The sequence below is a fragment of the Procambarus clarkii genome, chromosome 64, assembly GCF_040958095.1.
Source record: "Procambarus clarkii isolate CNS0578487 chromosome 64, FALCON_Pclarkii_2.0, whole genome shotgun sequence".
Lineage (NCBI taxonomy): Eukaryota > Metazoa > Arthropoda > Malacostraca > Decapoda > Cambaridae > Procambarus > Procambarus clarkii.
In genome coordinates this window covers 16714036-16740995 of record NC_091213.1, presented here as the reverse complement: position 1 = coordinate 16740995, position 26960 = coordinate 16714036, and the positions used below count along the sequence as shown (strand labels likewise).

The following is a 26960-nucleotide window of genomic DNA, read 5'->3' as shown; positions in this document are numbered from 1 at the left end:
TCTAGAGACGAAGTGGAAAAAATGCTCAAGGAGCTAAATAAGAACAAAGCAGTTGGTCCAGATGGAGTTTCACCATGGGTTCTGAGAGAATGTGCACCTGAGCTCAGCATTCCTCTTCAACTGATTTTTCAGGCATCCCTGTTTACAGGAGTTGTAGCTGATGTGTGGAAAAAGGCTAACATAGTTCCAATCTACAAAAGTGGAAGCAGGGAAGACCCCCTTAATTATAGACCGGTATCATTGACAAGTGTAATAGTCAAAATATTGGAAAAAATAATTAAATCTAAATGGGTAGAACACCTGGAGAGAAATGATATAATATCAGACAGACAGTATGGTTTTCGATCTGGAAGATCCTGTGTATCGAATTTACTCAGTTTCTATGATCGCGCAACAGAGATATTACAGGAAAGAGATGGTTGGGTTGACTGCATCTATTTGGACCTAAAAAAGGCTTTCAACAGAGTTCCACATAAGGGGTTGTTCTGGAAACTGGAAAATATTGGAGGAGTGACAGGTACGCTTCTAACATGGATGAAAAATTTTCTGACTGATAGAAAAATGAGGGCTGTGATCAGAGGCAATGTATCGGACTGGAGAAATGTCACAAGTGGAGTACCACAGGGTTCAGTTCTTGCACCAGTGATGTTTATTGTCTACATAAATGATCCACCAGTTGGTATACAGAATTATATGAACATGTTGCTGATGATGCTAAGATAATAGGAAGGATAAGAAACTTAGATGATTGTCATGCCCTTCAAGAAGACCTAGACATGGAGTGCCACTTGGCAAATGTAATTTAATGTTAATAAATGCCATGTTATGGAATGTGGAATAGGAGAACATAGACCCCACACAACCTATATATTATGTGAGAAATCTTTAAAGAATTCTGATAAAGAAAGAGATCTAGGGGTGTTTCTAGATAGAAAACTATCACCTGAGGACCACATAAAGAATATTGTGCGAGGAGCCTATGCCACGCTTTCTAACTTCAGAATTGCTTTTAAATACATGGATGGCGATATACTAAAGAAATTGTTCACAACTTTTGTTAGGCCAAAGCTAGAATATGCAGCGGTTGTGTGGTGCCCATATCTTAAGAAGCACATCAACAAACTGGAAAAGGTGCAAAGACATGCTACTAAGTGGCTCCCAGAACTGAAGGGTAAGAGCTACGAGGAGAGGTTAGAGGCATTAAATATGCCAAAAATAGAAGACAGAAGAAAAAGAGGTGATATGATCACTACATACAAAATAGTAACAGGAATTGATAAAATCGATAGGGAAGATTTCCTGAGACCTGGAACTTCAAGAACAAGAGGTCATAGATATAAACTAGCTAAACACAGATGCCGAAGAAATATAATATTCACTTTCGCAAACAGAGTGGTAGACGGTTGGAACAAGTTAGGTGAGAAGGTGGTGGAGGCCAAGACCGTCAGTAGTTTCAAAGCGTTATATGTGTACATGTGTGGGTGTACACATGTACATGTGTACACCCACACATACACGTGAAAAGAAAATTACAAGCCGCAAACCAGTGGGCAGAGAGCACCACGCCGGCCAGGTGAAGAAGGCACAAAACTGCATCAAAAGGCCCACCTCAACAACAAAACTTCAAAGTCCCAGCATGACCACAACATGTGCCACAACCCAAAAAGATCAGTCTGCAAGCCAGGAAGACTCCGGAACTCCAGAAGGCAGAACCGGGTCATACACGAGGAAACAAAGCCCCCTGAACCCACAAAGGGGGGCCCAAGAGGAAGAAACCTCCGGAACGAAACCCAAGAACCCAAAGGAACCCGGAATCGAACCAGGGGGGAGCCCAAACCACCACAGAAAGGCAAAGCACAGCCCCCAGACAGAACCCCCAGGGAAACGGTCATAACAGACCAAAAACCGAGGGACAAGGTGTGGGAGCAAGCATAACAGCCAGGGACACTGAGCTGAAACCCAAGGGCCCAGACCCAAAACAGACAAAAAGGGAAACCCGGTGTGCGTTCCGACCTCTGAGATTTATATTTAATTTAATTTATATGAATTTATATAGAATTTATATTTACATAAATTTATATATTTCGATAGCAATTGGTAGGATATTAAGTGACTGTATTTCTGCAATAATCTCACAAATCGATCCACTACACATTAGGGGGGGGTTTATATTGAATTTATATATATGCAGCCAATCAAACTACAGTAAACTACATATTTGTATACATTGAGGAGGTTCCTTATCTTATTACACAGCAGGCTTGGTTCATCAGGTATAACTAGGATGTAGACACCAAATTATCCTCTTTGAGGCAGCTTCCATCACCCAGTAACTGATTCACAAGTTTGCTTCCTCTTCTTGACCTGTCAAAAGGTCGCTAGCTAAAAGCCAGAATCCTAATATATGACAGCTATATCAGAGAAAACACTGTATAATGAATCAGAAAGACCAAGGTTTAATTACTTTTTTTTAAGAGGCTGTTCGCATTCTAACCGGTACGCCCTATCTACTGACATTAATGGCCAAAAATGATTAGATAAATGGGTTTTGGCAGAACACTTTCCTTGTATTTGTTGACAGCGTGTTGATAATGGTAGACCTTTGGTTTCCATAACACTTCGTCCAAGAGAAATTAACAGGAGCCGAATTTGCTCCCGTGCGCCTCTGGTCTAAGAACAATAACAATGGCTGACCACTCCATCCTCACTGACGCTACTGGCCTACATTGTCCAGATGACAATAAGTAATAGAAAGGTCACATTTACTCTATTTTAATATTGATAATTAAGTTAATTTATATGAGATTTTTTTATGGTAAAGTCCAAAGACTAATGTATTTAAGAATAATTCCCACCATAATAGGTGGTGAATTTATAATAGTATGTGGCAATGATATCCCATTTTCTATAGACAGAAAATTCCACTACAAGTTACATTTTCTATGGGTAACTTGTGTATACAATGGCAGCAATATTACCTGCCTGTATGTAATACTATTAAATGGTGTCGGATTTTTCGACACCCGGTGTAAAATCAAGACCCAAACGTTCCCAGAGGAACAGGAAACGAGCAGAAAACACCAGAAAAGCAAAGAAACGACAATAGGAGAATAAAACCCCTGAAAAAGGGTGAAAACTCACCAAAGAAGCTCACTCACACACCCAGACGCCTGTAAACGAACCGCAACGCCGCCCTGGTGGCCACGCCGGGAAACCGGCAGACAAAAATGGCCGCCAGAGGGCTGTGACCGACGCTAAAGATACGAAAACACGCCAGCAAAAGTGGGAAGCAAGCAGACTGAATGGGCAAAAAACTCCGCCCAAAAGCAGAAAACCCAGGCAGGGGCAAACCGCCCCAGAACTGCTAGCAGGTATCCCCCACAGCCCCGGGAACCAGCAACAGAGGCCCCGGGGCAGAGCCATCCTCCAAGCCCTCTGCCTTTAAAGAAAAGCAAGAGTCCATGGGAAAGGCAACAAGAAAGGGCAGCTGGTTCCAAAATTCCATTTATTCTTCTATTATTATGGGACTAGTTTTAAAATACGCGCATATATTTTGCGAACAATTTGATACCAAAATGAAACACGTAACACGAAAATTTATGTTACCAAATTGAACGAGTATATACATTAGTCTGCAGGTGTGCCAATTGGTGCTCTTTCACGGGATAACTTGGCCGACTTTAGGCTTTGCTGTGGGGAGTCACACCAAGCTTTTAGACCATATATGCATATACTCTTGTAGAGAATTCTATTGTGAACACAGTGATACCAAAACGAACGATGTAGAACGAGAAATAAGGTGAGAAAACTGAAAAGAGTACACACATTTTACTGATTTTGCGCGCTCATGGGTAATTTTGCCGACTTTAGGCATTGCTGTGGGGAGTCGTGGCAGGCTTTTGGACCTTATATGCATATTTCCCTGTAGGGAATTCTATTGCAAACACAATGCTACCAAAACAAACGACATAGCACAAGAATTAAGGTGGGAAAACTGAAACGAGTATACACATTTCGGCGTTGCCGTATGCTCGTCCGCACCTTCGGGAGCAGAAGTAATAGTCTGCCGCGTGCCCGCACTGTCGGAAGCAGAAGTAATAGTCTGCCACGCGCCCGCACCGCGCGCGATGCGGGTATGCGACACACTTAAGCATGCTGGTATGACAGAAAGCACTCCAAGCATCCAACGTCAACAACTGACAGAAAGCACTCCAAGCATCCAACGTCAACAACTGACAGAAAGCACTCCAAGCATCCAACGTCAACAACTGGCAGTCTGCTAGCCAGGACGACTCTGGAACCTCATAACAAACCCAGTATGGAGACGAAGACCGAAACCTAAAGGAAGACTGATCCATTATAGAGGCATAATCCAGATCACACAGGAGGTAAACCACAATGGCCGCCCGCACCTCAGTAGGCGAGATGTGGGAAGCCAAACGTGGGAAGCCAAAAACCTCTGGAAAGACGGAACCAAAAGATCCGAAGGGACACGGACTCGAACCAGGAGAGGAGCCGCACCCAAATCCAACTCGTACACAGAGGCGAGAAAGGAAAACCCCCACTCCTTGTAACAGTAAGCCCTGCTCAGAGGATTGGAAGAGCCAGGCGGGGTCCAACGGGGCCCCAAGGACCCCAAGTCAGCTCCTCCCCAACCCCGGGAACCTCCACATCAAGCCCCGGGGGCGAGTCATCCCCCAAAGCCCTGGCCTCAAGAAAAGCCGGAGCGGCCAACAAAACAGGAGAAGGGGCCCACTGGTCAGACCCCAGAGCTACGGCTGAAGGAAAGAACTCGAATGCCTCTGTCGCCACCCTGGAAGTGACAACCCCCAAAACTGCCCGAGTCTCGGAAACCTGCAAACCCTGCCCTGACCCCGAAGCCCTCAGACGCTTAGGACCCGGAAGCAGAGGGAAGGAACAGAATGAACCACAGTAGGGGGGAAGAATGAGAGAGTGCGGACTGAACCAAGGCCAAAGCGACCAACACCCCCTCAAGTCTGGATCCCTATAAGCAAAATGGGGCAGCCTTGGAGCTTCCGAGGAAGCAACCAACCTAGAACGTTGCAACAACCTAAACCTAGCCTGCAACGCCTGAGCCGCCTGCACCCGAATATCATCATCTTCAGGTTGGGTAAATTGAATCAAACAAGCAACAACGATCACAAGACTCAGGGTCGAAGGTGTCACGGACCCAACAGGCAGCATGACTGAGGCAAAAACAATGAGCGCCACCGACAAGAGGACAGAGCAATCCCTCAAACTCTCACAAAGCGAAAGGTGACCCACGGGTCACATCCATCGAACTCAATGCACCCCCGCGGGGTTTTCCAGGGCCCCGAGACTGGTAATGTTAAGGGTATCCCCCAGGCAGGGCACTGCTAACCGGTGCCCAAGTCTACCAAACAAACTTCTGAAGATGAACCCCTGGGACATGCCCACTCACGGGGGCCAAGCAGGGGGTACCACCGAACACAAAAAGTCAGCCATAATATAACTGGGGGAAGGAAAAGATAGTAGACCCACCCCCCCCTAAGCCAAAAAAAAAAAAGAAAAGAAAAACCCCACAAGAGGACAATGCACCCATGAGGAACAGAGCAAGGCGCTGTTATAGGTGAAAACAAGCTGCACAGTACCCTGCGCCCCTAACAGGGGATAATTACCACTTACCCCAAGGTAAACACAACACAGAGGAAACCCCCATCATGTTCGGGGCGGTCAATTATCGAGCGGCAAAGGACCAACAGAGGTACCTGGTTACCTGGTTGATACCTGGTTGATGGGGCTCTGGGAGTTCTTCTATTCCCCAAGCCTGGTCCGAGGCCAGGCTTGACTTGTGAGAGTTTGGTCCACTAGGCTGTTGCTAGGAGCGGCCCGCAGGCCCACATACCCACCACAGCCCAGTTGGTCCAGCACTCCTTGGAGGAATAAATCTAGTTTCCTCTTGAAGATGTCTACGGTTGTTCCGGCAATATTTCTTATGCTTGCTGGGAGGGTGTTGAACAACGGTGGACCTCTGATGTTTATACAGTGTTCTCTGATTGTGCCTATAGCACCCTTGCTCTTCACTGGTTCTATTCTGCATTTTCTTCCATATCGTTCACTCCAGTACGTACTTATTTTACTGTGTAGATTTGGTACTTGGCCCTCCAGTATCTTCCAGGTGTATATTATTTGATATCTCTCTCGTCTTCTTTCTAGTGAGTACATTTGGAGGGCTTTGAGACGATCCTAATAATTTAGGTGCTTTATCGCGTCTATGCGTGCCGTATATGTTCTCTGTATTCCCTCTATTTCAGCAATCTCTCCTGCTCTGAAGTGGGGAGTGAGTACTGAGCAGTACTCAAGACGGGACAACACAAGTGACTTGAAGAGTACAACCATTGTGATGGGATCCCTGGATTTGAAAGTTCTCGAAATCCATCCTATTATTTTTCTGGCTGTTGCAATATTTGCTTGATTATGCTCCCTAAACGTTAGGTCGTCAGACATCATTATTCCCAAATCCTTTACATGCTGTTTTCCTACTATGGGCACATTTGATTGTGTTTTATACCCTGTATTTTGTTTAACCCTTTAACTGCGCGGCCTATAAATATGACACTCCCCCAGTGCGCAGGAAATAAATTATCTTGAAAAAATTATTTTGTTTTTTTTAAAGTGTCAAAAACCCTTCCCCCAGTATGGGTATGTCAAAAAACCAGCGTTGAAAGTAATGAAACGCAATTTTCTGGGTGAGTCCCGGAGGCTCCCCGGAGCTATCCCAGGCTGATATGCTAATGTCAGACTTTGGCATCAGTCATGTGTATGGAGTTCTTAGGCCTACCGGGGACCACGGCCAGAACCGGGCCCCCTCAGAGAGGCAAGGGGAGCAATGGCCTATAGAAGCCCCCGTGTGGTTGGAAGCATTCTATGTCTGCCATCGACCGGAACAGGCACCCAGAAAGGTAAGCGCCTCAAAACAAACCCCTATTCTGGTTAAAATTGCTTCCAAAAACCGAACTAATGGATAGAACTCCCCAACCGAAAACAAGCAAACTAGTGTGACGTCACACACCGCCGCGCCGCTGTCTGCGCAGCTCCCCCCTCCCCGGGAGGGGGAAGGGAGAGCCCCAGACCCCCCGCGCCGGCTACCCACACCTCAGTTCTTGAGGCTAGATGTCAAAAACGCAAAAAAACGCCGACCGGAGGGAGGGAGGGATGCCGGGGAGCCTCCGGGACTCACCCAGAAAATGGCGTTTCATTACATTCAACGCTGGTTTTCTGGGGGGGAGCCCCGTCGGCTCCCCGGAGCTTACTACCCACAGACAGAAAAAAGAGGGACTTACCCGGGAGGCGGTTGTCGCTCACTCCTCAACTCGAAGCCTAGAAAACTGGCTGCAACCGCCGACCCAAAGCAACACAGGCCCGACGAGGCCCAGGGACATTCACAAGGTAACGAGCAGCCAGGACCCTGTTCGACCGCCAAAATCCCCGCGCCCGAATATCAGACCAAGACATATTCCCAAAGACGGCAGCAAGAGCCGCGAACTTACGAACGTCATGGGCACGGGGATAGACCGCAGGCTGGCTGGACTTAATAACCCTGCGGACGACCTGAGAGACCCGAACCCGCAAACAGGGAAGAAGGGAAACCGGATCAACCCACAGCGCGTCCCCGGACACAGAAGCTGTGGCGCGCAAATATTGGCGAAGCGCCGCAACCAGACATAAAACATGATGCACCCCCGGCCTGACCAACCAAGCATCAACCACCCATTGACCCCTCCGGAACGCAGCAGTCTCATTCTTTGCCAGAAAAGAAGGAGACGGCTGCAAACGAACAAAACAATCACCACGACCAAAAGAGCAGAAACCCCTGCGCCGGAGGAGAGCATGAAGCTTCCCCACCCGACCCCCAGAGGCCAAAGCCAACAAGAAAAGTGCCTTGGAAAAACAATCCTGGACCGAAGGGGCCACAACGAAACGAGGAGATGAAAGGAAAGCGAGCACTCTGTGTAAAGACCAGGACGGCTCAGGTGACGCATGAGCAGGCCGGAGGTGAAACAATGCACGAGACAGCTTGCGAAACGACGCAGACGTAACATCAATACCGAAAGCAAGCTGAAGCGGCTCCGCCAGCGCCGCACGATACGAAGCGACAGTGTTAGGCATAAGATGACAGTCCTGAAACAACCACGAGAGGAAGGACAAGACCACCCGAACAGACAAGGAACTAACACGACGAAGACGCAAAAAGAAACGGAAGGACCGCCAGGAAACTTCATACTGCCGCCGAGAAGATGCCCTCAGGTGGGACACCAACAAGGAGGCCACCTGATCACCATAGAGATGATGATAGACTCGAGTAAAAAAAAACCATACGCGAAGACTCGAGGAGAAGATCGAACCAGCCACGTGAGGTACCGGCCCGATCTGCTGAAAGAGGCGGAGCCGCGGGAAAACCTTCGGGTTCGGACACAGAGCAACCAGCGCCTGAAACCAAGGCTGGGCCGGCCACCAAGGGGCCAGAAGGACAACTCTCCCCTGGTAAGTCTCTAAGCGAGTCAGGACCTGGAGCAACAGCCGAACCGGGGGAAAGAGGTACAGGAACCCCCACCTCGACCAGTCTAGCCGAAAGGCATCGACCCCGACGGCCTCGTGATCGGGGAAGGGCGCCCGCATAAACGGGAAGACGCCGCGACCACGCCGACGCGAAGAGGTCCACTTCGGGGCGCCCGAACGTCTGGCAAAGCCAACGGAAGGACTCGTCGTCGACCGTCCACTCCGTGGAGAGGGGAATGAAGCGAGACAGGGCGTCGGCCAAGACGTTGGACACGCCCCGTACGTGAACCGCCAGGAGAGCCAAACCCCGAGAACTCAGCAGACGAGTCACCCGAAGCGACCAACCCTAAAGAGACAAGGACCGCATTGAACCCCTGCGGTTCAGGCAATGAACCACCGGAGAGCAGTCCGAATGGAGCCGAATCGTCGATCCGCGGGCCACCCGAATCTTCCCCAGAGCAAACCACACTGCCGCGAACTCCCGCACCGTGCTGTGAGCTCGACGGAAGGACGGATCCCAACGCCCCTGGCCGGCCTGGTGAGCACTGGTCACAAAACCCCAGCCGAGAGACGACGCATCCGTGTACACATCGAGTGAGGGCTCGGGTAGGCGCCAAGGCACTGAACCCCGAAAAACCCGAAGAGGAAGCCGGTGACGCAGCAACTGACGCAAGGCCCCCAGGGGTCGAACTCTGCGATCGCGAGAGAGGCGGAAGGAGGAACCCCGAAGGAACCAGAACAGCCGTCGAAGCCAAACCCGACCCAGCGGGTAGACCACCATCGCGAAGTTCAGGCTCCCGCACAGCCCCTCGAGCAACCGCCGGGTGACCTGAGGGCCCTCCAGAAACAGACGAAGGTGGGACCGCAGCCGCAGGAGAGACTCCGGAGGGAGAGACAAGGAGGCGGTTCGAGAGTCCCAAACGAGACCCAGCCAAGTCCGAACCTGAGAGGGAACCAGATGGGACTTCCTCCAGTTCACCAAGAACCCGAACTCAGCGAGCTGGGAAAGAACCAAATCCCTGGCTAGTAAGCAAGCTGACTGGCTGGGAGCCCAAACCAGCCAGTCGTCGAGGTAGGCCAACACCCGAACACCTAGGAGACGCAAACGAGCCACCACAACCCGTGTAAGGCGCGTGAACACGCGAGGTGCCAGGTTCAACCCGAACGGGACACAACGAAAGCGGTAACTCAGACGCCTCACAACAAAACCGAGCCAGTCCCTGAACCGCAGATGAATCGGGACATGCCAATAAGCATCCCGGAGGTCCAGGGACACCATCCAAGCTCCCGGCTCCAAGAGGAGCCGAACCTGAGACAGCGTAGTCATCCGAAAGGAGGGGCAATGAACCCAGGGGTTCAGACTGGACAAGTCCAGAATGAACTGCAAGTCCGCGCAGTCCCGTTTCGGAACCGGAAACAGACGGGAAACCCATCTGAGGGATGACTTCGTTTCGACGACGCCCAAGTGTACCCACTCCAAGACGACTCGACAGAGCGCAGGGGAAGAAACCTGCCCTGCCAGCCCCGACCCCCCAAAGGGAGGAGGGGCCACGCAACGCCACCGCAGGCCGCGAGACACGACCCGAAAGGCCCACGAATCGTGGGACCAGGCGCGGGCGAACAGTGCAAGCCGCCCCCCCATCGCCCCGTCAAGGGGGCAAACAGCTAAAGGGCCGGCAACCCTTACGAGCCCCAGGCCTACCACGACGAGAGGAACCCCGAGCCCTGGCACGACCTTTCCGGGAAGACCCACCCCGGGACCCCCGGAAAACCAACAAGTCCGACATCGGACGACAAGCCGCCGACGTAGCCTGAATAAACTGCGCCACGGCCGACTCCTCAAACAGAAGAGGACAAAAAGGTGAAGAACACCTAAGAGCCAGAGCCCAAGCAGATTCCACGGAGGAACCCAGCACCGCCCGCCAACACGCGAGACGGGAAGCATAAAACAGGGAAACTGCATCCCGCAAAATCGGCGTGAACAGCTTCAACAAGGCAGCCGACGAACGCGCAGCCGAGGACAAGGTGCCAGACCCCGGGACGGACCCAAGCGTCCCCACATCCTCCACGAGCCAATCCAAAGACAGCTCTAGGAGGGAAAAGAACCGCAAGGCCGAAGCCAAAAGGCCCCGGGCGCGCAAGTCCTCTGCAACAAGCGCCGCCGAACGGGAGGGAACCTGCACATGGAGCTGAATAATGCCCACATCGCGGGGAAGGACAGGGAAAAACAAGCACTCATTCAGGTACTCAAGTTCACCCCCCAGGAAAACCTGAAGCACCGTGGAAGCTTTCCGCCACTCCAGCGTGCGGGAACGACAGAAGGAATGCCAGGAATCCAGGCCAAACAAGGGGCAGTCTGCTAGCCAGGACGACTCCGGAACCTCGTAACGGAGCCAGAAAGGGAACGAAGTCCCAAACCTGAACGTGAATGGATCCATTTCCGAGGCATAATCCGGGTCACGCAGGAGGTAAGCTGCAAAGGCCACTATGTCGGGAAATACAAGCTGAGCAGCACCCTGCTCCCCTACCAGTGCAAACTGCCTCTTACCTGCCGGTAACAAGGGAGAACAGAACACCCAAGTGCCCAACAGGCGCCCGAAAAACCGAAAGGTAAAACGGAACAGCAGAGGCAGACCCCGAGGAGCCTGTGGAAGGTGGCCCCAAGCCCCAAGGGCAGTACTTACAGGGCACCTAGGAAAGGCAGCCCTAGGCGCATGCAGCCCGAATACTGAAGATAACTCCTGGCTCTCGCACCCACAAAACCAACACCACACGCAAAGCACAGTGCAGTAGCGACACCGGAGCCAGAGCACACGACCATCGCCTATAGCATCAGCCTCAAGGACTGAGGTGTGGGTAGCCGGCGCGGGGGGTCTGGAGCTCCCCCTTCCCCCTCCCGGGGAGGGGGGAGCTGCGCAGACAGCGGCGCGGCGGTGTGTGACGTCACACTAGTTTGCTTGTTTTCGGTTGGGGAGTTCTATCCACTAGTTCGGTTTTTGGTAGCAATTTTAACCAGAATAGGGGTTTGTTTTGAGGCGCTTACCTTTCTGGGTGCCTGTTCCGATCGATGGCAGACATAGAATGCTTCCAACCACACGGGGGCTTCTATAGGCCATTGCTCCCCTTGCCTCTCTGAGGGGGCCCGGTTCTAGCCGTGGTCCCCGGTAGGCCTAAGAACTCCATACACATGACTGATGCCAAAGTCTGACATTAACATATCAGCCTGGGATAGCTCCAGGGAGCCAACGGGGCTCCCCCCAGAAAAAGTTCGAACTTGTACTTACTTTGGCTGCTATGGGGTCCGTACGTTGGCGCGTAACGTCACCATTCCCTGTTCGCCCGTGCAGTAAGCTCCCAGGGCCGGTGGGGCGCCCGGGGCGGGGCGTGCGAGTTGCCGGGAGTATATTTTTGTTCATTTTTTGCGCACAGTTCCAAAATTTTTTTATTTGTTTTTACGTGCTAATCCTATGTATAATGAACACGTACACTATATTATGGTAGTAAAACATCCGTACTGTCCATGGACACTGTGTTACGTGCATGACACTTGTGTACACATATGTTGCACATATTTACCATATATCATGCTAATTTATGTATATATACAATCTATTTACAGACTATACACTGTCACACACTATATACATTCCCCATCAACACACTCAGAACACCGCGAGTGTGAGCAGCCACACTCAGCCAGCCCTCCCTCACTCCTCCAACATCTTACTCGCCAACATTGCTCCTCCAAATCATAGTTATTCACACCAATGTTTCATGTTCATTTATGTATATTTACAACATATGTACACACTATACACTGTCACACACTATATACATTCACCATCAGCACACTCAGAACACCGCGAGTGTGAGCAGCCACACCCAGCCAGCCCTCCCTCACTCCCTCAAATAGAAAAAATAGAAATAGAAACAATTGAACGGAAGCTACAAGAATCATACAGAACCCAGGAGAGGCAAAGAGAGCAAAAGGCCATCAGTGAAATAGAAAGAAATCCAAAATATTTTTTCTCCTATGCAAAATCAAGATCAAAACCACATCTAGTATCGGGCCCCTGCGAAAGGGAGATGGAACTTTCACCGATGACAACAAAGAAATGAGCGAGCTACTGAGGACGCAGTACGACTCTGTTTTCAGCGAGCCATTAAACACACTAAAGATTGATAACCCAAATGAATTTTTCATGGATACGATACCAACATCAAATCATATATCAGACGTCACCCTATCCCCACTGGATTTTGAAGAAGCCATAAACAGTATGCCTATGCACTCTGCACCAGGCCCGGATTCTTGGAACTCCATATTCATAAAGAACTGTAAAAAACCACTATCACAGGCCCTCCACATTCTGTGGAGACAAAGCCTAGATACTGGCGTTATTCCTGATATACTAAAAACAGCAGAGATAGCACCACTTCATAAAGGAGGAAATAAGGCAGAGGCAAAAAATTACAGACCGATAGCGCTGACATCGCACATCATAAAAAATTTTGAGAGAGTGCTAAGAAGTAAAATCACAAAATACATGGAATCACAGCAACTCCATAACCCCGGACAACATGGTTTCAGAACAGGGCGCTCTTGCCTGTCGCAGTTGCTGGACCACTATGATATGGCATTAGATGCTATGGAAGACAAACATAACGCGGATGTAATTTACACAGATTTCGCAAAAGCTTTTGATAAATGTGACCATGGTGTTATTGCACATAAAATGCGTTCAAAAGGAATTACCGGAAAAATAGGCAGATGGATCTACAATTTCCTGACCAACAGAACCCAATGTGTAATAGTTAACAAAATAAAATCCAGCCCATCAACCGTGAAGAGCTCAGTCCCCCAGGGTACTGTGCTTGCTCCAGTACTTTTTCTCATCCTCATTTCGGACATAGACAAGAACACAACCTATAGCACTGTATCATCCTTTGCAGATGACACTAGGATCTTCATGAGAGTAGGCAACATAGAGGACACGGCGAACCTCCAGTCAGATGTAGATCAGGTCTTTCTATGGGCTACAAAAAATAATATGGTGTTTAACGAAGATAAGTTCCAGCTCATGCGCTATGGAAAAAATGAAAATATAAAAACGGAAACCACGTACAAAACTCAGGCAAATCATAACATAGAACGAAAAGGCAATGTAAAGGATCTGGGTGTACTCATGTCGGAAGACCTTACCTTTAAAGAACACAATAAAGTAGCCGTCACAACTGCAAGAAAAATGACAGGTTGGATAACAAGAACTTTTCACACTAGAGATGCTATACCGATGATGATACTTTTCAAAACGCTTGTGCTCTCTAGAGTGGAGTACTGCTGCACAATGACAGCCCCTTTCAAAGCTGGAGAAATTGCTGACCTGGAGAGCGTGCAGAGATCCTTTACTGCTAGAATCCACTCAGTAAAACACCTAAACTATTGGGACCGACTAAAGAGCCTAAATCTGTACTCCCTTGAGCGCAGGCGGGAGAGATACATAATAATTTACACGTGGAAAATATTAGAGGGGCTGGTCCCAAACCTGCACACAGAAATAACATCACATGAGACCAGAAGACATGGCAGGATGTGCAGAATACCCCCGTTGAAAAACGGAGGTGCAACTGGTACTCTGAGAGAGAACTCTATCAACATCAGAGGTCCGAGATTGTTCAACACGCTTCCACTACACATAAGGGGCATAACTGGCCGACCCCTCACAGTGTTCAAGAGAGAACTGGATAAGCACCTCCAAAGGATACCTGATCAACCAGGCTGTGACTCGTACGTCAGGCTGCGAGCAGCCGCGTCCAACAGCCTGGTTGATCAGTCCGGCAACCAGGAGGCCTGGTCGACGAACGGGCCGCGGGGACGCTAAGCCCCGGAAGCACCTCAAGGTAACCTCAAGGTAACCTCACTCCAACACCTTACTCGCCAACATTGTTCCTCCCACCATACTGTTATTGTATTTATTACACGATTTACACATGTTATATATACCTATCTACATGTTTTATTCACCAGAACTATGCAAGTAAGCCGGTATTGTGTCCAAACAGTAAAGTGGCCACCATACACTGCATGACAAATCACACAGCAGACGACGCCACGATTACGACGTCACCTCCCTCACCAAAATAGCTCCTCCCAACATACTCCTGGTGCTGTTATTACACTATTCACACACACTGTATATACCCATGTACATGTGTGTTCCCCATAGCGAACCACGAAGCTAGTATGGTGAGCAACCCAAGAGTTACGGCCACAGTGAGGCTACCTCAATTCTCTCCCTCACCAAAATTCCTCCTTCCTACGCACAACGCTCATTATGACCACAATCCTGGTCACTAATACCTGTAAATGAATAATTGACCACAAGTTTATTTTGAAAAGGAACCTAAAAAGTCGTTTGAAGATTCTTAGATGGACGAAATAATGCTGTGGTGCTGTGGCTAGCGCTGTGAACATCATGAACAGCATTGAATCACTGATATTTGAACATTGTACCCAGTCATTATTACACTCAGGCTTTTCTATAATACTATTATGGCTAAATAAAACAGATTATATATATATTTTGACAATATTAGGCGATGCTGTGGTCACACGCTGAACAGCAGTGCTGTGCGCTCATGCTGCGAGCACCAGCCTTGGTTGCTCACTCACTACTGAGGCTCTGACACCCAGCAATGTGGACCATGAATTTTTTTTAAGATGGCGTCTGTTTACAAGAGCCCTGAGGAAGCTGATGTGAACCCCATGTAGCCGCGGGAGTTTTGAATGGAACGTGAAAAATAAAAACACCCGGAGGCGCGTTGCGCACCCGAAGCCTGGGCCTGCAGGCACGTTGCACAGTTAAAGGGTTAAGGTCCTCATTTTTACCGTACCTGAGTACCTGGAAAATATCAGAGATATTTTATAAATTTAATTTAGGTAGACCCAGGTGACTTGTGGAAGATAACCCCAAGCCCCTAGGGCAGTACTTACAGGGCATTCCGGGAAGGGAAACCCCCTTCCCTGAATGCAGCCTGAGTACCTGTGAATATTACTCCCAGCTTGCATGCCACCGTAAAAGCAGTACTGGACCAAGGCACAGCACAAAGAGTCTGGAGCGGGAGCCACACAACCATGCACGATCACATCAGCCAAAGAACTGAAGGGTGGATCGCCGGTGCGGGGGTCTGGGGCTCCCCCTTCCCCCTCCTGGAAGGGGGGGAGGAGCTGCACAGACATGTGGCACGGCTTGTGTGACATCATGCTCGTTTGCTCTTTTTCATTTGGGGAGTTATATCAACTCGTTTGTCTATTTTTGTCGTTTTAACCAGAATAGGGGTTTGTTTTGTGGCACTTACCTTTCTAGGTGCCTGTTCTGGTTGATGGCAGACATAAATGCTTCAAATCACATGTGCATTTCTATAGGCCATTGCTCCTCATGCCTCTGAGAGGGCCAGGTTCTGGCTTGTGGTCCCTGGTGCTAGAACTCCACTCACACTGACTGATGCCAAAGTCTAAAGATAATCATATCAGCCTGGATAGCTCCGGGGAGCTGCAGGGGCTCCCCCCGGAAATTACAAAAATCTATAAACGAACTAGAGAGCAATTTAAACCTATTTTTCAAGCATTTACTCAATTTATCCATTAATTTTAATTATTTTAAATTCAACAATTTTAAATTATATTAAATCCACAATGCAATTACATTGCATTGTGGATCATCAGTCAATATTACAATAAAACCACACTAAATGACTTGCCTTATTGCATTCCACCAATTTGATACCATTCTTCAATTACCAATATTATGCAGCTCATCTCTGGAAGATTAAAAAACAAAGTTAATCAACCCATGTACAATGAGAAATGCTAAACAATGTGACAATAGTCAGAAAATATTAAACATCACAGTTTCAGATATATACTTGTCTATATGTTCATCACAATATTCACACAATGTTAAGTGCCCTCCTATCACTTAAAATGCCACAAAGCAATATACCAAATATTGGATTTAAAACTAATCATAATCAATTAAGATTAATCTAAAATTCCTTCAGCCATTTATTCAGCAGTTAGTGTGCACCTTAACTTTCATATAGTTCTTTAACAGTGCATTGCAAATCAATTTGGATATCAGTCCAACATTAACCCTAGCATTAAAAGTACAAAGACCCATATTAATTTCCCCACAGCAATACTTCGCAAGACACCAAATTTCAGTTTACATTAATATGTAATCACTCCCACCCAGGCTTGTTCCATACCATGTCTTACGTTCGCCCTGTCTAACCCACTCACCTTACAGGTCGTGCCCCATCTGAAAACGTGCAATTCATACATACAGGAATCAGAACCACCACCCAACTTTACTTACAGGCATAGCACGCCGAATCATTCAATGCTGAGTTGCACACCCTGTATACTTACAAAAGTTACTCAAATGCCATTAACTTGTAGAAAGAAATCACTATTATTATAATTGTTAGTTCAAATACATTTACAACTAATTAAGCAGTTTCTCGGTTTTCCAAATTAATCAACATGTATCATTAAACGATCAGGTTATCACAGGTATCTGTACATACCTGATAAGGTAGTTGTGCCCGTATGAGTTCTCCCCAAGAATGACAATCCAAACAGGAATTTTTGCCAAACATAAAGCAGTTTGCTTGTAAAGGGGAAAAACCAGCGTTGAATGTAATGAAACGCCATTTTCTGAATGTGTCCCGGAGGCTCCCCGGAGCTATCTAGGCTGAATGGATATGTATAACTTTCTGTCATCAGTCAAAGTGCTAGGAGTTCTTGCCTACCAGGGACCACGAGCCAGAACCTGGCCCCCTCAGAGAGGCACGAGGAGCAATGGCCTATAGAAACCCCCTTGTGATTGGGAGCATTCTATGTCTCATCGACCGGGACAGGTACCCAGAAAGGTAGGCGCCCCAAAACAAACCCCTATTCTGGTGAAATTATTGCTACCGAAAGCCGAACGAGTGGACAGAACTCCCCAAACAAAATTATCAAACTAGCACGACGTCATCACGTCGCCGCGCAACCCCCCCCCCCTCCTCGAGAGGGGGAAGGGGGAGCCCCAGACCCTCCACGCCGGCGATCCAACTGGCAGTTCTTAGGCTGCATGTCAAAATACGCGAAAAACGCCGCCGACCGGAGGGAGGTAGGGATGCCGGGGAGCCTCCGGGACACACCCAGAAAATGGCGTTTCATTACATTTAACGCTGGTTTTCTGGTGGGAGCCCCATTGGCTCCCCGGAGCTACCTCACCACACATAAAGTAAATCAGGGAAGGAACCGGGAAGCGGATAGCACACGTCCTAACTGAATAACCAAAACCAGAGACAAAACAAAGACCAAAACGAGAAGAAAAAGACCACCCAGGCCAACGACCAGGACAGCACCAAAACTCAAGAGCAGGCCAGAGGGGAACAACGCCCAGGACAGCAAGTGGAATGGAGCAGAAGGAACCGCAACACAGAACGCAAGCAGGAGCGGCTCTGCCAGCAACACCCAACATGAGGTGACAGGACAATCCCAGAACAACCCCCAAGGGAAGACAAGCCAACACTATCAAAGACCGAAGGACCCTTCGCAGTGATAGGAAAACCACACACCGCCCCCGAGATGAAACACGCAGGTGGGAGACCAATAACGAACCCACCTGTGCCGACACAAACGACGAGAAACGAACACCACGATCGAAAGCGCAAAACGCGAATCTAAAAACAGCGACCCTACAACCCAAAGGAGCAACATAACCAGCTCCAGCAGGGAAGAATGATGCACGCATCCCCGAGGCATCCAAGAGGAGAACTACCCAGGATGAGAACCGCAGGAAAGCAAACACACCCGGTCCGGAAAAGGAACAAAGAAAAACCGAAACCAGGACCGGAACCCAGCAAACCCGGTTCCAAGAAAAGGAACCAGGAAGGCAGGAGCGGCAAACCGAAAAGTCCGCACCCCCCACAGACAGAGCAACCCGAAGCCTGCAGAAAACCACACAGAAATCACAGGAACTCGGTACCAAAACGGAACACCAGAGAAGTCCAAAAACAGAACACGGAACATGGACAGAGGCCTACTGGAGCACCAAATAGGATAATCAAGAAGCACTGACCCAGATACACAAAAACGTGTAGCATGGGGGGAGGAAAAATGGACACAGGTAAGGAAAACCACGAATACGACCCAAGGAGCGGCAGGGAAGTAACGCACACGACCAACCACAAAATGTGTAGAGGAGCGCGTCCATACCTGAGGGACCTTACGGACAGCAGGGTGCAGTCAGGCACTGAAGATAGGCAAGGAAAGTGTCCAGACAGGGAAAAGACCCAGGGGTTGACAACGAAAACAAAAGCACCGAAATGCGGAGCAGAGCCCCACAGGACAACAAAGAACAAAAGATGGACAAAAAAGGCACTAAAGACACATGCAAGGTGACCAAACACCACACCAAACACCCCAGTCAGGAGCCATCGACGCAATTCCGCCAAGCGGGGAAGAGTAAACAAGGATGGAAAAGTGAACAATGGTGGCGGAGTGAGTAGAGTAGCCCAAGAAGATACTCGCTCCAAATGCATGAGCCTAACTAGAGAAGCAAAGCTCTACGAAGTACCAACGATGGAACTCAAAACCGTTCTGTACTTCCAAGGAAAATTCCTGCCAACCTTTGGAGAACTGTGAGGCGTCGCCCAAGCATATAACCAGCAGTGTAGCGAATAATAACTAGTCTACCTGCAAGTGTGGTCTACAACAGACATGCGAGACACCATACCACCCACACCATTGCCCGCCAAAATATCACCCGCAACTACTGTATACGCAACAAAAGATTAGTTCCTTAGTGTTTGTGTTTATTGACACGAAACAATAGAAACTGGGAGAGTGGCACACGCCACCCTTGCGGCACATTGTGGTCACGAAACAATGGGCATAAAAGGGATAAGCGCAGAATCAGGAAAGACCGGAGGAATGACCGGCACGGTGATGCGCGGAACCAATTACCACGTAACGTGGTGGTGGGGCCCCACGATTGGTGCAAGGGCAGGTTGGACATGCATGTGAGTGGGAATGGATGGTAAGAAACAGTAGCTGCCTCGCACAGGCCAATAGGACCTCCGCAGGTCCACTGTACTTATGTCCGTATGTTTGTACGCACAAGGGGACACAGGAGGAAGTGAGCACCCAAAGGAGCCACAGACACTAAAAAAGAACCTGATCAATGTCAGAGGGAAAAGGAAGTGAAAAGCACCAAAAAGCCATGTGGAGGAGGCAGACGCCACCCACAGGAGCAAACGTAAAGAAGACAGAGCCCAGGAGGCTCAGGAAACTGCACAACCGTCAACTGACAGGAGAGGCAGGGCCCAAGAGCCAGAGCTCAACCCCCGCAAGCACCTTACCAAAAGTGAGAACCAGCACTAGGCCGACAGAAGCGCTAGACAAGACAACCTCACCTGCAGAGCAGACACACGACCGTGCCACAACACAGGCGAGCCAAGTAACATACTAGGAGCAGCGCTAAAGGGGTGCCCGAAAGCCATGCATACTCGAGGCAGGAGGCATAGTATGGACCGTTACCTGAATAAAATGCGAAGTCGAATGAGAAATACGGCCAGAGGCGCGCGCCCTGCAGAAGACGAAGCAGTACAGAGGGGGGAGGAGGCGGCACCACGCCAAACCATCCCACACCAAGAAGCAGAGGAAGAACAAAATGACACCCCCAGATATAAATCCAAAACACCCTCAGCATCCAGAGGGCCACGACTGGAGGGAGAAACGAGCAAGAAGCCGTAGAAAACCCCGAGAAACGGCGTGAAAACACGAGCATACTGCCCATAAACAAAACGCACACCGCGGCCCCAGCACACGAGGTACGAAACGCACGACCCGTCCACCGGGAGGCGTGGCTCGTACACCAGGCAGACACATAAATCGTACACACAACATACAGACATCGTACAAACACCAGGAAGGCGTGCAGAACGAAGACAAAGAACACCGAAACTGGAAGTAGAGACGACGCGAAATCAAAACAAGGCGAAAACGAAGCAAAAGAAAACAGATGATGGAAGGGAACCACCAAGGCCGACAAAAGACCCGAGGGGAAACCACATCGAAAATCAACAGACGTTCCAATAATATTGGAAGGTACGAAGAGATTCGTGAACCAACGAGAACCACAAGCACCCCTGACCAAGGAACATGCAGGGACAATGATACGAAGCGGTTTAGGCACTATGGACTAGGTCAATATAAAAATCTATCAATGTTTGTTTCACACCTTGTATGGATGTACCTTACCTGAACACTTTTTGTTTTTTTTTTACAACCCGTTCTCACACAAGACAGCACATATATGACTTAATGCTTAAAGTCAATATGTTGAATATGAATTAGTAAATATGTGATATATTCCCAGTTACTTTTTTTTCCAAGGCCCAAACTCTTCCTCACGTACCAACTTGCGTCTCACAGTACCCGTCCGTCAACCTAGATAGCAGAATAGTCGTGATTGGTTCAATTATAAGGAAAATTGTACTTTTCAGGTCCCACATGGGTTGTGAAATTTACCTACTATTGTCCATGCTCTTAGAATATTATAGATCAGCTACTTCCTATTGAAGGTTCGTAGTTTTGTTTTGAGAAATATTAGTTGTTCTTAGTAAATTATAATAAGCACTAAAAATTATTACATAGAATAACAGTCCTTCACCAATCAATATTATATACCATAGTTGGTGCTTTACAAATCTTTAAAGGATGTTTTGTAGGAACGCTAACAGAAAACGATGGTTCATTGGAATGTCTATGGGGTAAACTACTCTAAACAGGATGGTATTGTGTCTACTATACCAACTACAGGATCGGTATATTGTCCACTACTACCTGTTAGGTGAGTAAGGGGTGCAATACCACCCACAGGATGGGTATGAGGGTCACATCCACCCAGAGGATGAGTATGGGGATCACATCCACCCACAGGAAGGGTATGGGGTCCAATACCACCCACAGGATGAGTATGGCGTCCACTACAACCCACAGGATGGGTATGGGGCTCCAACCACCCATAGAATGGGTATGGGGCTCCAACCACCCATAAAATGGGTATGGGTCCAATAACACCCACTGGATGTGTATATGACGTCCATTGCCGCGCGTCGAGCTCGAAAACCGCAGCATTCATCTCAGAACCATGCCTATTTCACGCAGATTCCTTAATAAACGTAAAAGTTTTATATGTCACAAGAAAGATAGAAATATAAGCTTCATTCTAAATACCTTACCATGGGCATATTTAAATTTAAACCGAAGATACGTGTACTTTTATAATAGCCGAGCTCCGACCCCGGACAGATCGATCGACCGAGCAACTCTCTCTCAGAACAATGTTTATTTCACGTGAATTCGTTAGTAAACATATATGTTTTATATGTCTCAAGAAAGACAGACATATAAGCTTCACTTTAAACACTTTACTATAGACATATTTAAATTTCTAATGAAGATTATTGTATTTTAAAAATTACGGAGCTCCCACCCCGTACAGACTGAACGACAGAGCAACTCTCTCTCAGATCAATGTTTATTTCACGTAAATTCGTTAATAAACACAAATGTTTTATAAGTCTTAAGCAAGATAGAAATAAGAGCTTCATTTTAAATACATTACAATAGACATATTTATAGCTCAAGTGAAGATACATATGTTTTTATAGTAGCGCTCAGTAGCTTGTCGGGCATGGAGTGCAGACGCCTACGCACTTGCCGATATATTGTATAATTAACAACGATACGCTAATAAAGCCTAAAATCTTATATGCCTCCAGAAAGACCGATATATGAACATTATTATAATTGCACCAAATGAAATATATCATGTTCGAGAACAAAGATATATCAATTTTAAATTAAGTTTCGACTCTCTCTCGGGTGAGAGAGATGGGGCGACTCTCGCCCCATCTATTGGAGATTCTGTGCACTAAATACCCAAAGCTACTCAAACCCTCCTAGCATTATTTAAGTAATGAAGTAATATGGTATATTTACTCACTATAATGTGGGTGCTGAATGCAGAACATGAGAAAACATATATTTACTCCAAACTAATATAATTTCATTATGAAATAAGTAGCATCAAAGGAAGTCGATGGTCCAAGCAGCAATGTTGTGGAGCGACTTATCCAAGATATATCGTTGTTTGGAAAGTGTTTGTTGGCATATCCAGTTGTCGCACTTCTCTGCTCAAATTATCACAAATTTAAATTATAATGTTAACAAGTAGAATACGTATTTTTAATAAAATCTAACATAACTAGCCAGAAAACATTTAACATTAATTAAAAAATATATGTTTGGAAGTTAAATCGACTTCATAGGACAATGGTTTTGTTATATATACTCGTTATTCGTTGACATGCGTTCGCTACTTAAACTACCATGTACTGTACTTATGTAAAATCTCCCATGTCTCTTCGCTCATCTCACCGAACCCTACAGGCTCTGTGATATATTGTTTAATTAATTGAGATTCACAAATAAAGCTTATAATTGTATATGTTATCAAAAAGGCAGAGCTTAGTTTAGTTCATTTATTATGCACTCCATACCCATCCTATGGACGATAGTGGAGTGTTACAGAGGCACATAATGGGCTCAGGGAATGAGCCCCACAATTCATATAGCCAAGCAAGTTATAATCTTGATAAGCTAGTTACAAAAGTCAATACACATTGTCACATCAACAATGGGCTCGAGACCGACCACAAGTACAGTTTATAATTTAAGCAACTGACATATATGGAGGGCTAGTGTCACAATTGATATGTTTATCCTACACATAACCCCCTCTCCCCCATCCAATGGGCAGCGGTGGATAGGTTACAATCAAGTCGTTTTTTGCGTTTTATTCAGAGATTAGATCTTATTGGGTGAGGAAAGATATTCATATTTTAAAGAAGGCTTCTTGGCTGATGCTCTCCATTGATGGAAAATATACAACCTTTTGAAAATCAATGTTAGTTTGATCTAGATATTGTAATTAACGAAAGTATTTATGTCATCTGAAAGGTAGAAATATAGGCTACATTTAAAATCCTTTGTCATAAATATAACTGAAGTGAAAACGAAGATATATGCGTTTTGATAGTTACTTGATGGCTTGCTCTGAGAGTGTGAAGCCCTGCACACCAGCCAATAAATTGTATAATTAGTTTCCATATATTTTAATTAATCTTAAAAATCTATATGTCAGAAGAAAGGAAGATGTAGCCGTTAATGTGACAACATTTAAAAATATATATATCTTAAGTTAAATAAATAATACCACCTTATTGCCGGTGTCCGGACACATGAAAATTACCTAGGTATCAGTATCCAGCCAGGCGGGGATCACAGGCTGCACAATACTGATAAATTTATGTAATGCACTACTTGTGGTCGATCTCGAACCCATTTATGATGTGACGACTTACAGTGAATTTTGTAACTAGCTCATTAAGATTGTAACTTGCTTAGCTAAATGAATTGTGGGGTTCGGTCCATTCATTTTCTTTCTTTATTATGCACCCCATAATACACATCCCGTGGGCGGTGGTGTAAAGGATTACAGAGGCACATAATCGGTTCAGGAACTGAACCCTCTAGTTCATTTAGCTAAGCAAATAACAATCTTTTGACGCTAGTTACAAAATTATTAATGTACACATACTTATGCATACATGTACATATTCATACGTATACATATATACATACACATACATATTTAATCACCACCACAAATACACACATCAGTAATCTTTTGTGTCACAAGTGATTCAACAAGAGGCTCACAACAGTCACTATACAAGGCACTTTACATTTATGGTGAGTCACACAGTTACTAGTCTTGCTGCACACCCACCCAACTGGGCGGCAGCTTTACAGTCATGTGCTCCACACCCACCCAACTGGGCGGCAGCTTTACAGTCATGTGCTCCACACCCACCCAACTGGGCGGCAGCTTTACAGTCATGTGCTCCACACCCACCCAACTGGGCGGCAGCTTTACAGTCATGTGCTCCACACCCACCCAACTGGGCGGCAGCTTTACAGTCATGTGCTCCACACCCACCCAACTGGGCGGCTGCTTTACAGTCATGTGCTCCACACCCACCCAACTGGGCGGCAGCTTTACAGTCATGTGCTCCACACCCACCCAACTGGGCGGCAGCTTTACAGTCATGTGCTCCACACCCACCCAACTGGGCGGCAGCTTTAGTCATGTGTATGCATTACCTACAGTAAGCAAATTTTGGATACTTCGCTAAGATATGGTCACTGCTTGCAACACAAGCGGGGATGTTTCTGGCGGGGGAGAAAGAAACAATCCCGCGGCGTTGCGCGGGCAGTTTGGAGCCGTATAAATACGGGCGCACAACGGGGCTCCGCCGACCATTTGGTCACCACTTGGTCCGGGAGACATCTCCCATCACGCAGGGTGCAGTTGCGCCTCCACAGATCTCCAGTATCATCTTTTGATACTGGTAATGGCTCGAAAGTGCCACCACTTACGGGCTATTCATGCCCGTGCCACCTCTTGGGTGGCTTAATCTTCATTAATCATCAATCTACTCATCCACGGGAGACATTTCCCGTCACGCAGGGTGCAGTCGCACCTCCACAGATCTCCAGTATCAGCTCTTGATACTGGTAATGGCTCAAAAGGGCCACCACTTACGGGCTATTCATGCCCGTGCCACCTTTTCGATGGTTTAATCGTCATCTTGGACACATTCATGGGAGACATCTCCCGTCACGCAGAGTGCACTTGCACCTCCACAGATCTCCAGTATCAGCTCTTGATACTGGTGATGGCTCGAAAGGGCCACCACTTACGAGCTATTCATGCCCGTGCCATCTTTTGGGTGGCTTCATCTTCATCTTCTTCATCTGTTTAAAACACGGGAGACATCTCCCGTCACGCTGGGTGCAGACGCACCTCCACAGATCTCCAGTATCATCTATTGATACTGGTGATGGCTCAAAAGGGCCACCACTTACCAATTCATGCCCGTGCCACCTATTGGGTGGCTTCATCTTCATCTTAACACATTCACAAGGGAGACATCTCCCATCATGCAGGGTGCATTCGCACCTCCACAGATCTCCAGTATCAGCTCTTGATACTGGTAATGGCTTAAAATGGCCACCACTTACGGGCTATTCATGCCCGTGCCACCTTTTGGGTGGCTTAATCTTCATCATCCGAAAACAGCACCATTTGGTCACCACTTGGTCTGGGAGACATCTCCCGTAACGAAGGGTGCAGTTGCACCTCCACAGATCTCCAGTATCAGCTCTTGATACTGGTAATGGCTCAAAAGGGCCACCACTTACGGGCTATTCATGCCCGTGCCACCTTTTCGATGGTTTAATCGTCATCTTGGACACATTCATGGGAGACATCTCCCGTCACGCTGAGTGCACTTGCACCTCCACAGATCTCCAGTATCAGCTCTTGATACTGGTGATGGCTCGAAAGGGCCACCACTTACGAGCTATTCATGCCCGTGCCATCTTTTGGGTGGCTTCATCTTCATCTTCTTCATCTGTTTAAAACACGGGAAACATCTCCCGTCACGCTGGGTGCAGTCGCACCTCCACAGATCTCCAGTATCATCTATTGATACTGGTGATGGCTCAAAAGGGCCACCACTTACCAATTCATGCCCGTGCCACCTATTGGGTGGCTTCATCTTCATCTTAACACATTCACAGGGGAGACATCTCCCATCATGCAGGGTGCATTCGCACCTCCACAGATCTCCAGTATCAGCTCTTGATACTGGTAATGGCTCAAAATGGCCACCACTTACGGGCTATTCATGCCCGTGCCACCTTTTGGGTGGCTTAATCTTCATCATCATCGGGGCTCCGCCTCACTCCGCCTGCCCTCGCCGCTGCCCTCGCAAAACTCACTGCTGCTCAGCGAGTCGTAAACACAGAAGTTTAGCCCGCTCAACTGTTCTCACAGCATGGACCCTACAACAGTTCCTCGCGACAACGACTCGGAGCGACCCGTTAGGGGCGTCCTGCCCTTCTCAACATTTAAGGTAGTTTTTGTGTTTTGTTGGCGCGCGGGACCAGTGTTTGTGTTGGCGCGTCAGACCAGTGTTTGTCTCTTTGTTGGCGCGCGCGCCCTGTAGCACGCCTGTTGGTTCAGCGTTGGTGACCAAATGCAGGTGCAGTGGTCCTAGAGGGGAAGGTGACCCTCGGTGTTATGGGGCACTGGGTTTTCTCCAGTAGGTGGCTGTTATTTGAAGCACACTCGGGAGGAGGCCTGTCCACCCCTACCCTCTCCTTCCCCATCTGCTCAGCCCTGTCCTTAAGCTCCCCACCCAGTCGACGTGAGGTATGCTGTTGGGCG

The 26960-nt window shown here is 47.8% G+C and overlaps 1 long non-coding RNA gene across 2 annotated transcripts in view; it reads right to left on the bottom strand.

Moving 5' to 3' along the window:
• LOC138354741 (uncharacterized) overlaps positions 1-26960 on the bottom strand; it is a 134296-nt gene that overhangs the window by 45563 nt on the left and 61773 nt on the right. For both annotated transcript variants that reach the window (XR_011223679.1, XR_011223678.1), the window contains exon 5: positions 16303-16362. This is a non-coding gene — a long non-coding RNA (uncharacterized lncRNA). The remainder of the gene's footprint in view (positions 1-16302; positions 16363-26960) is intronic.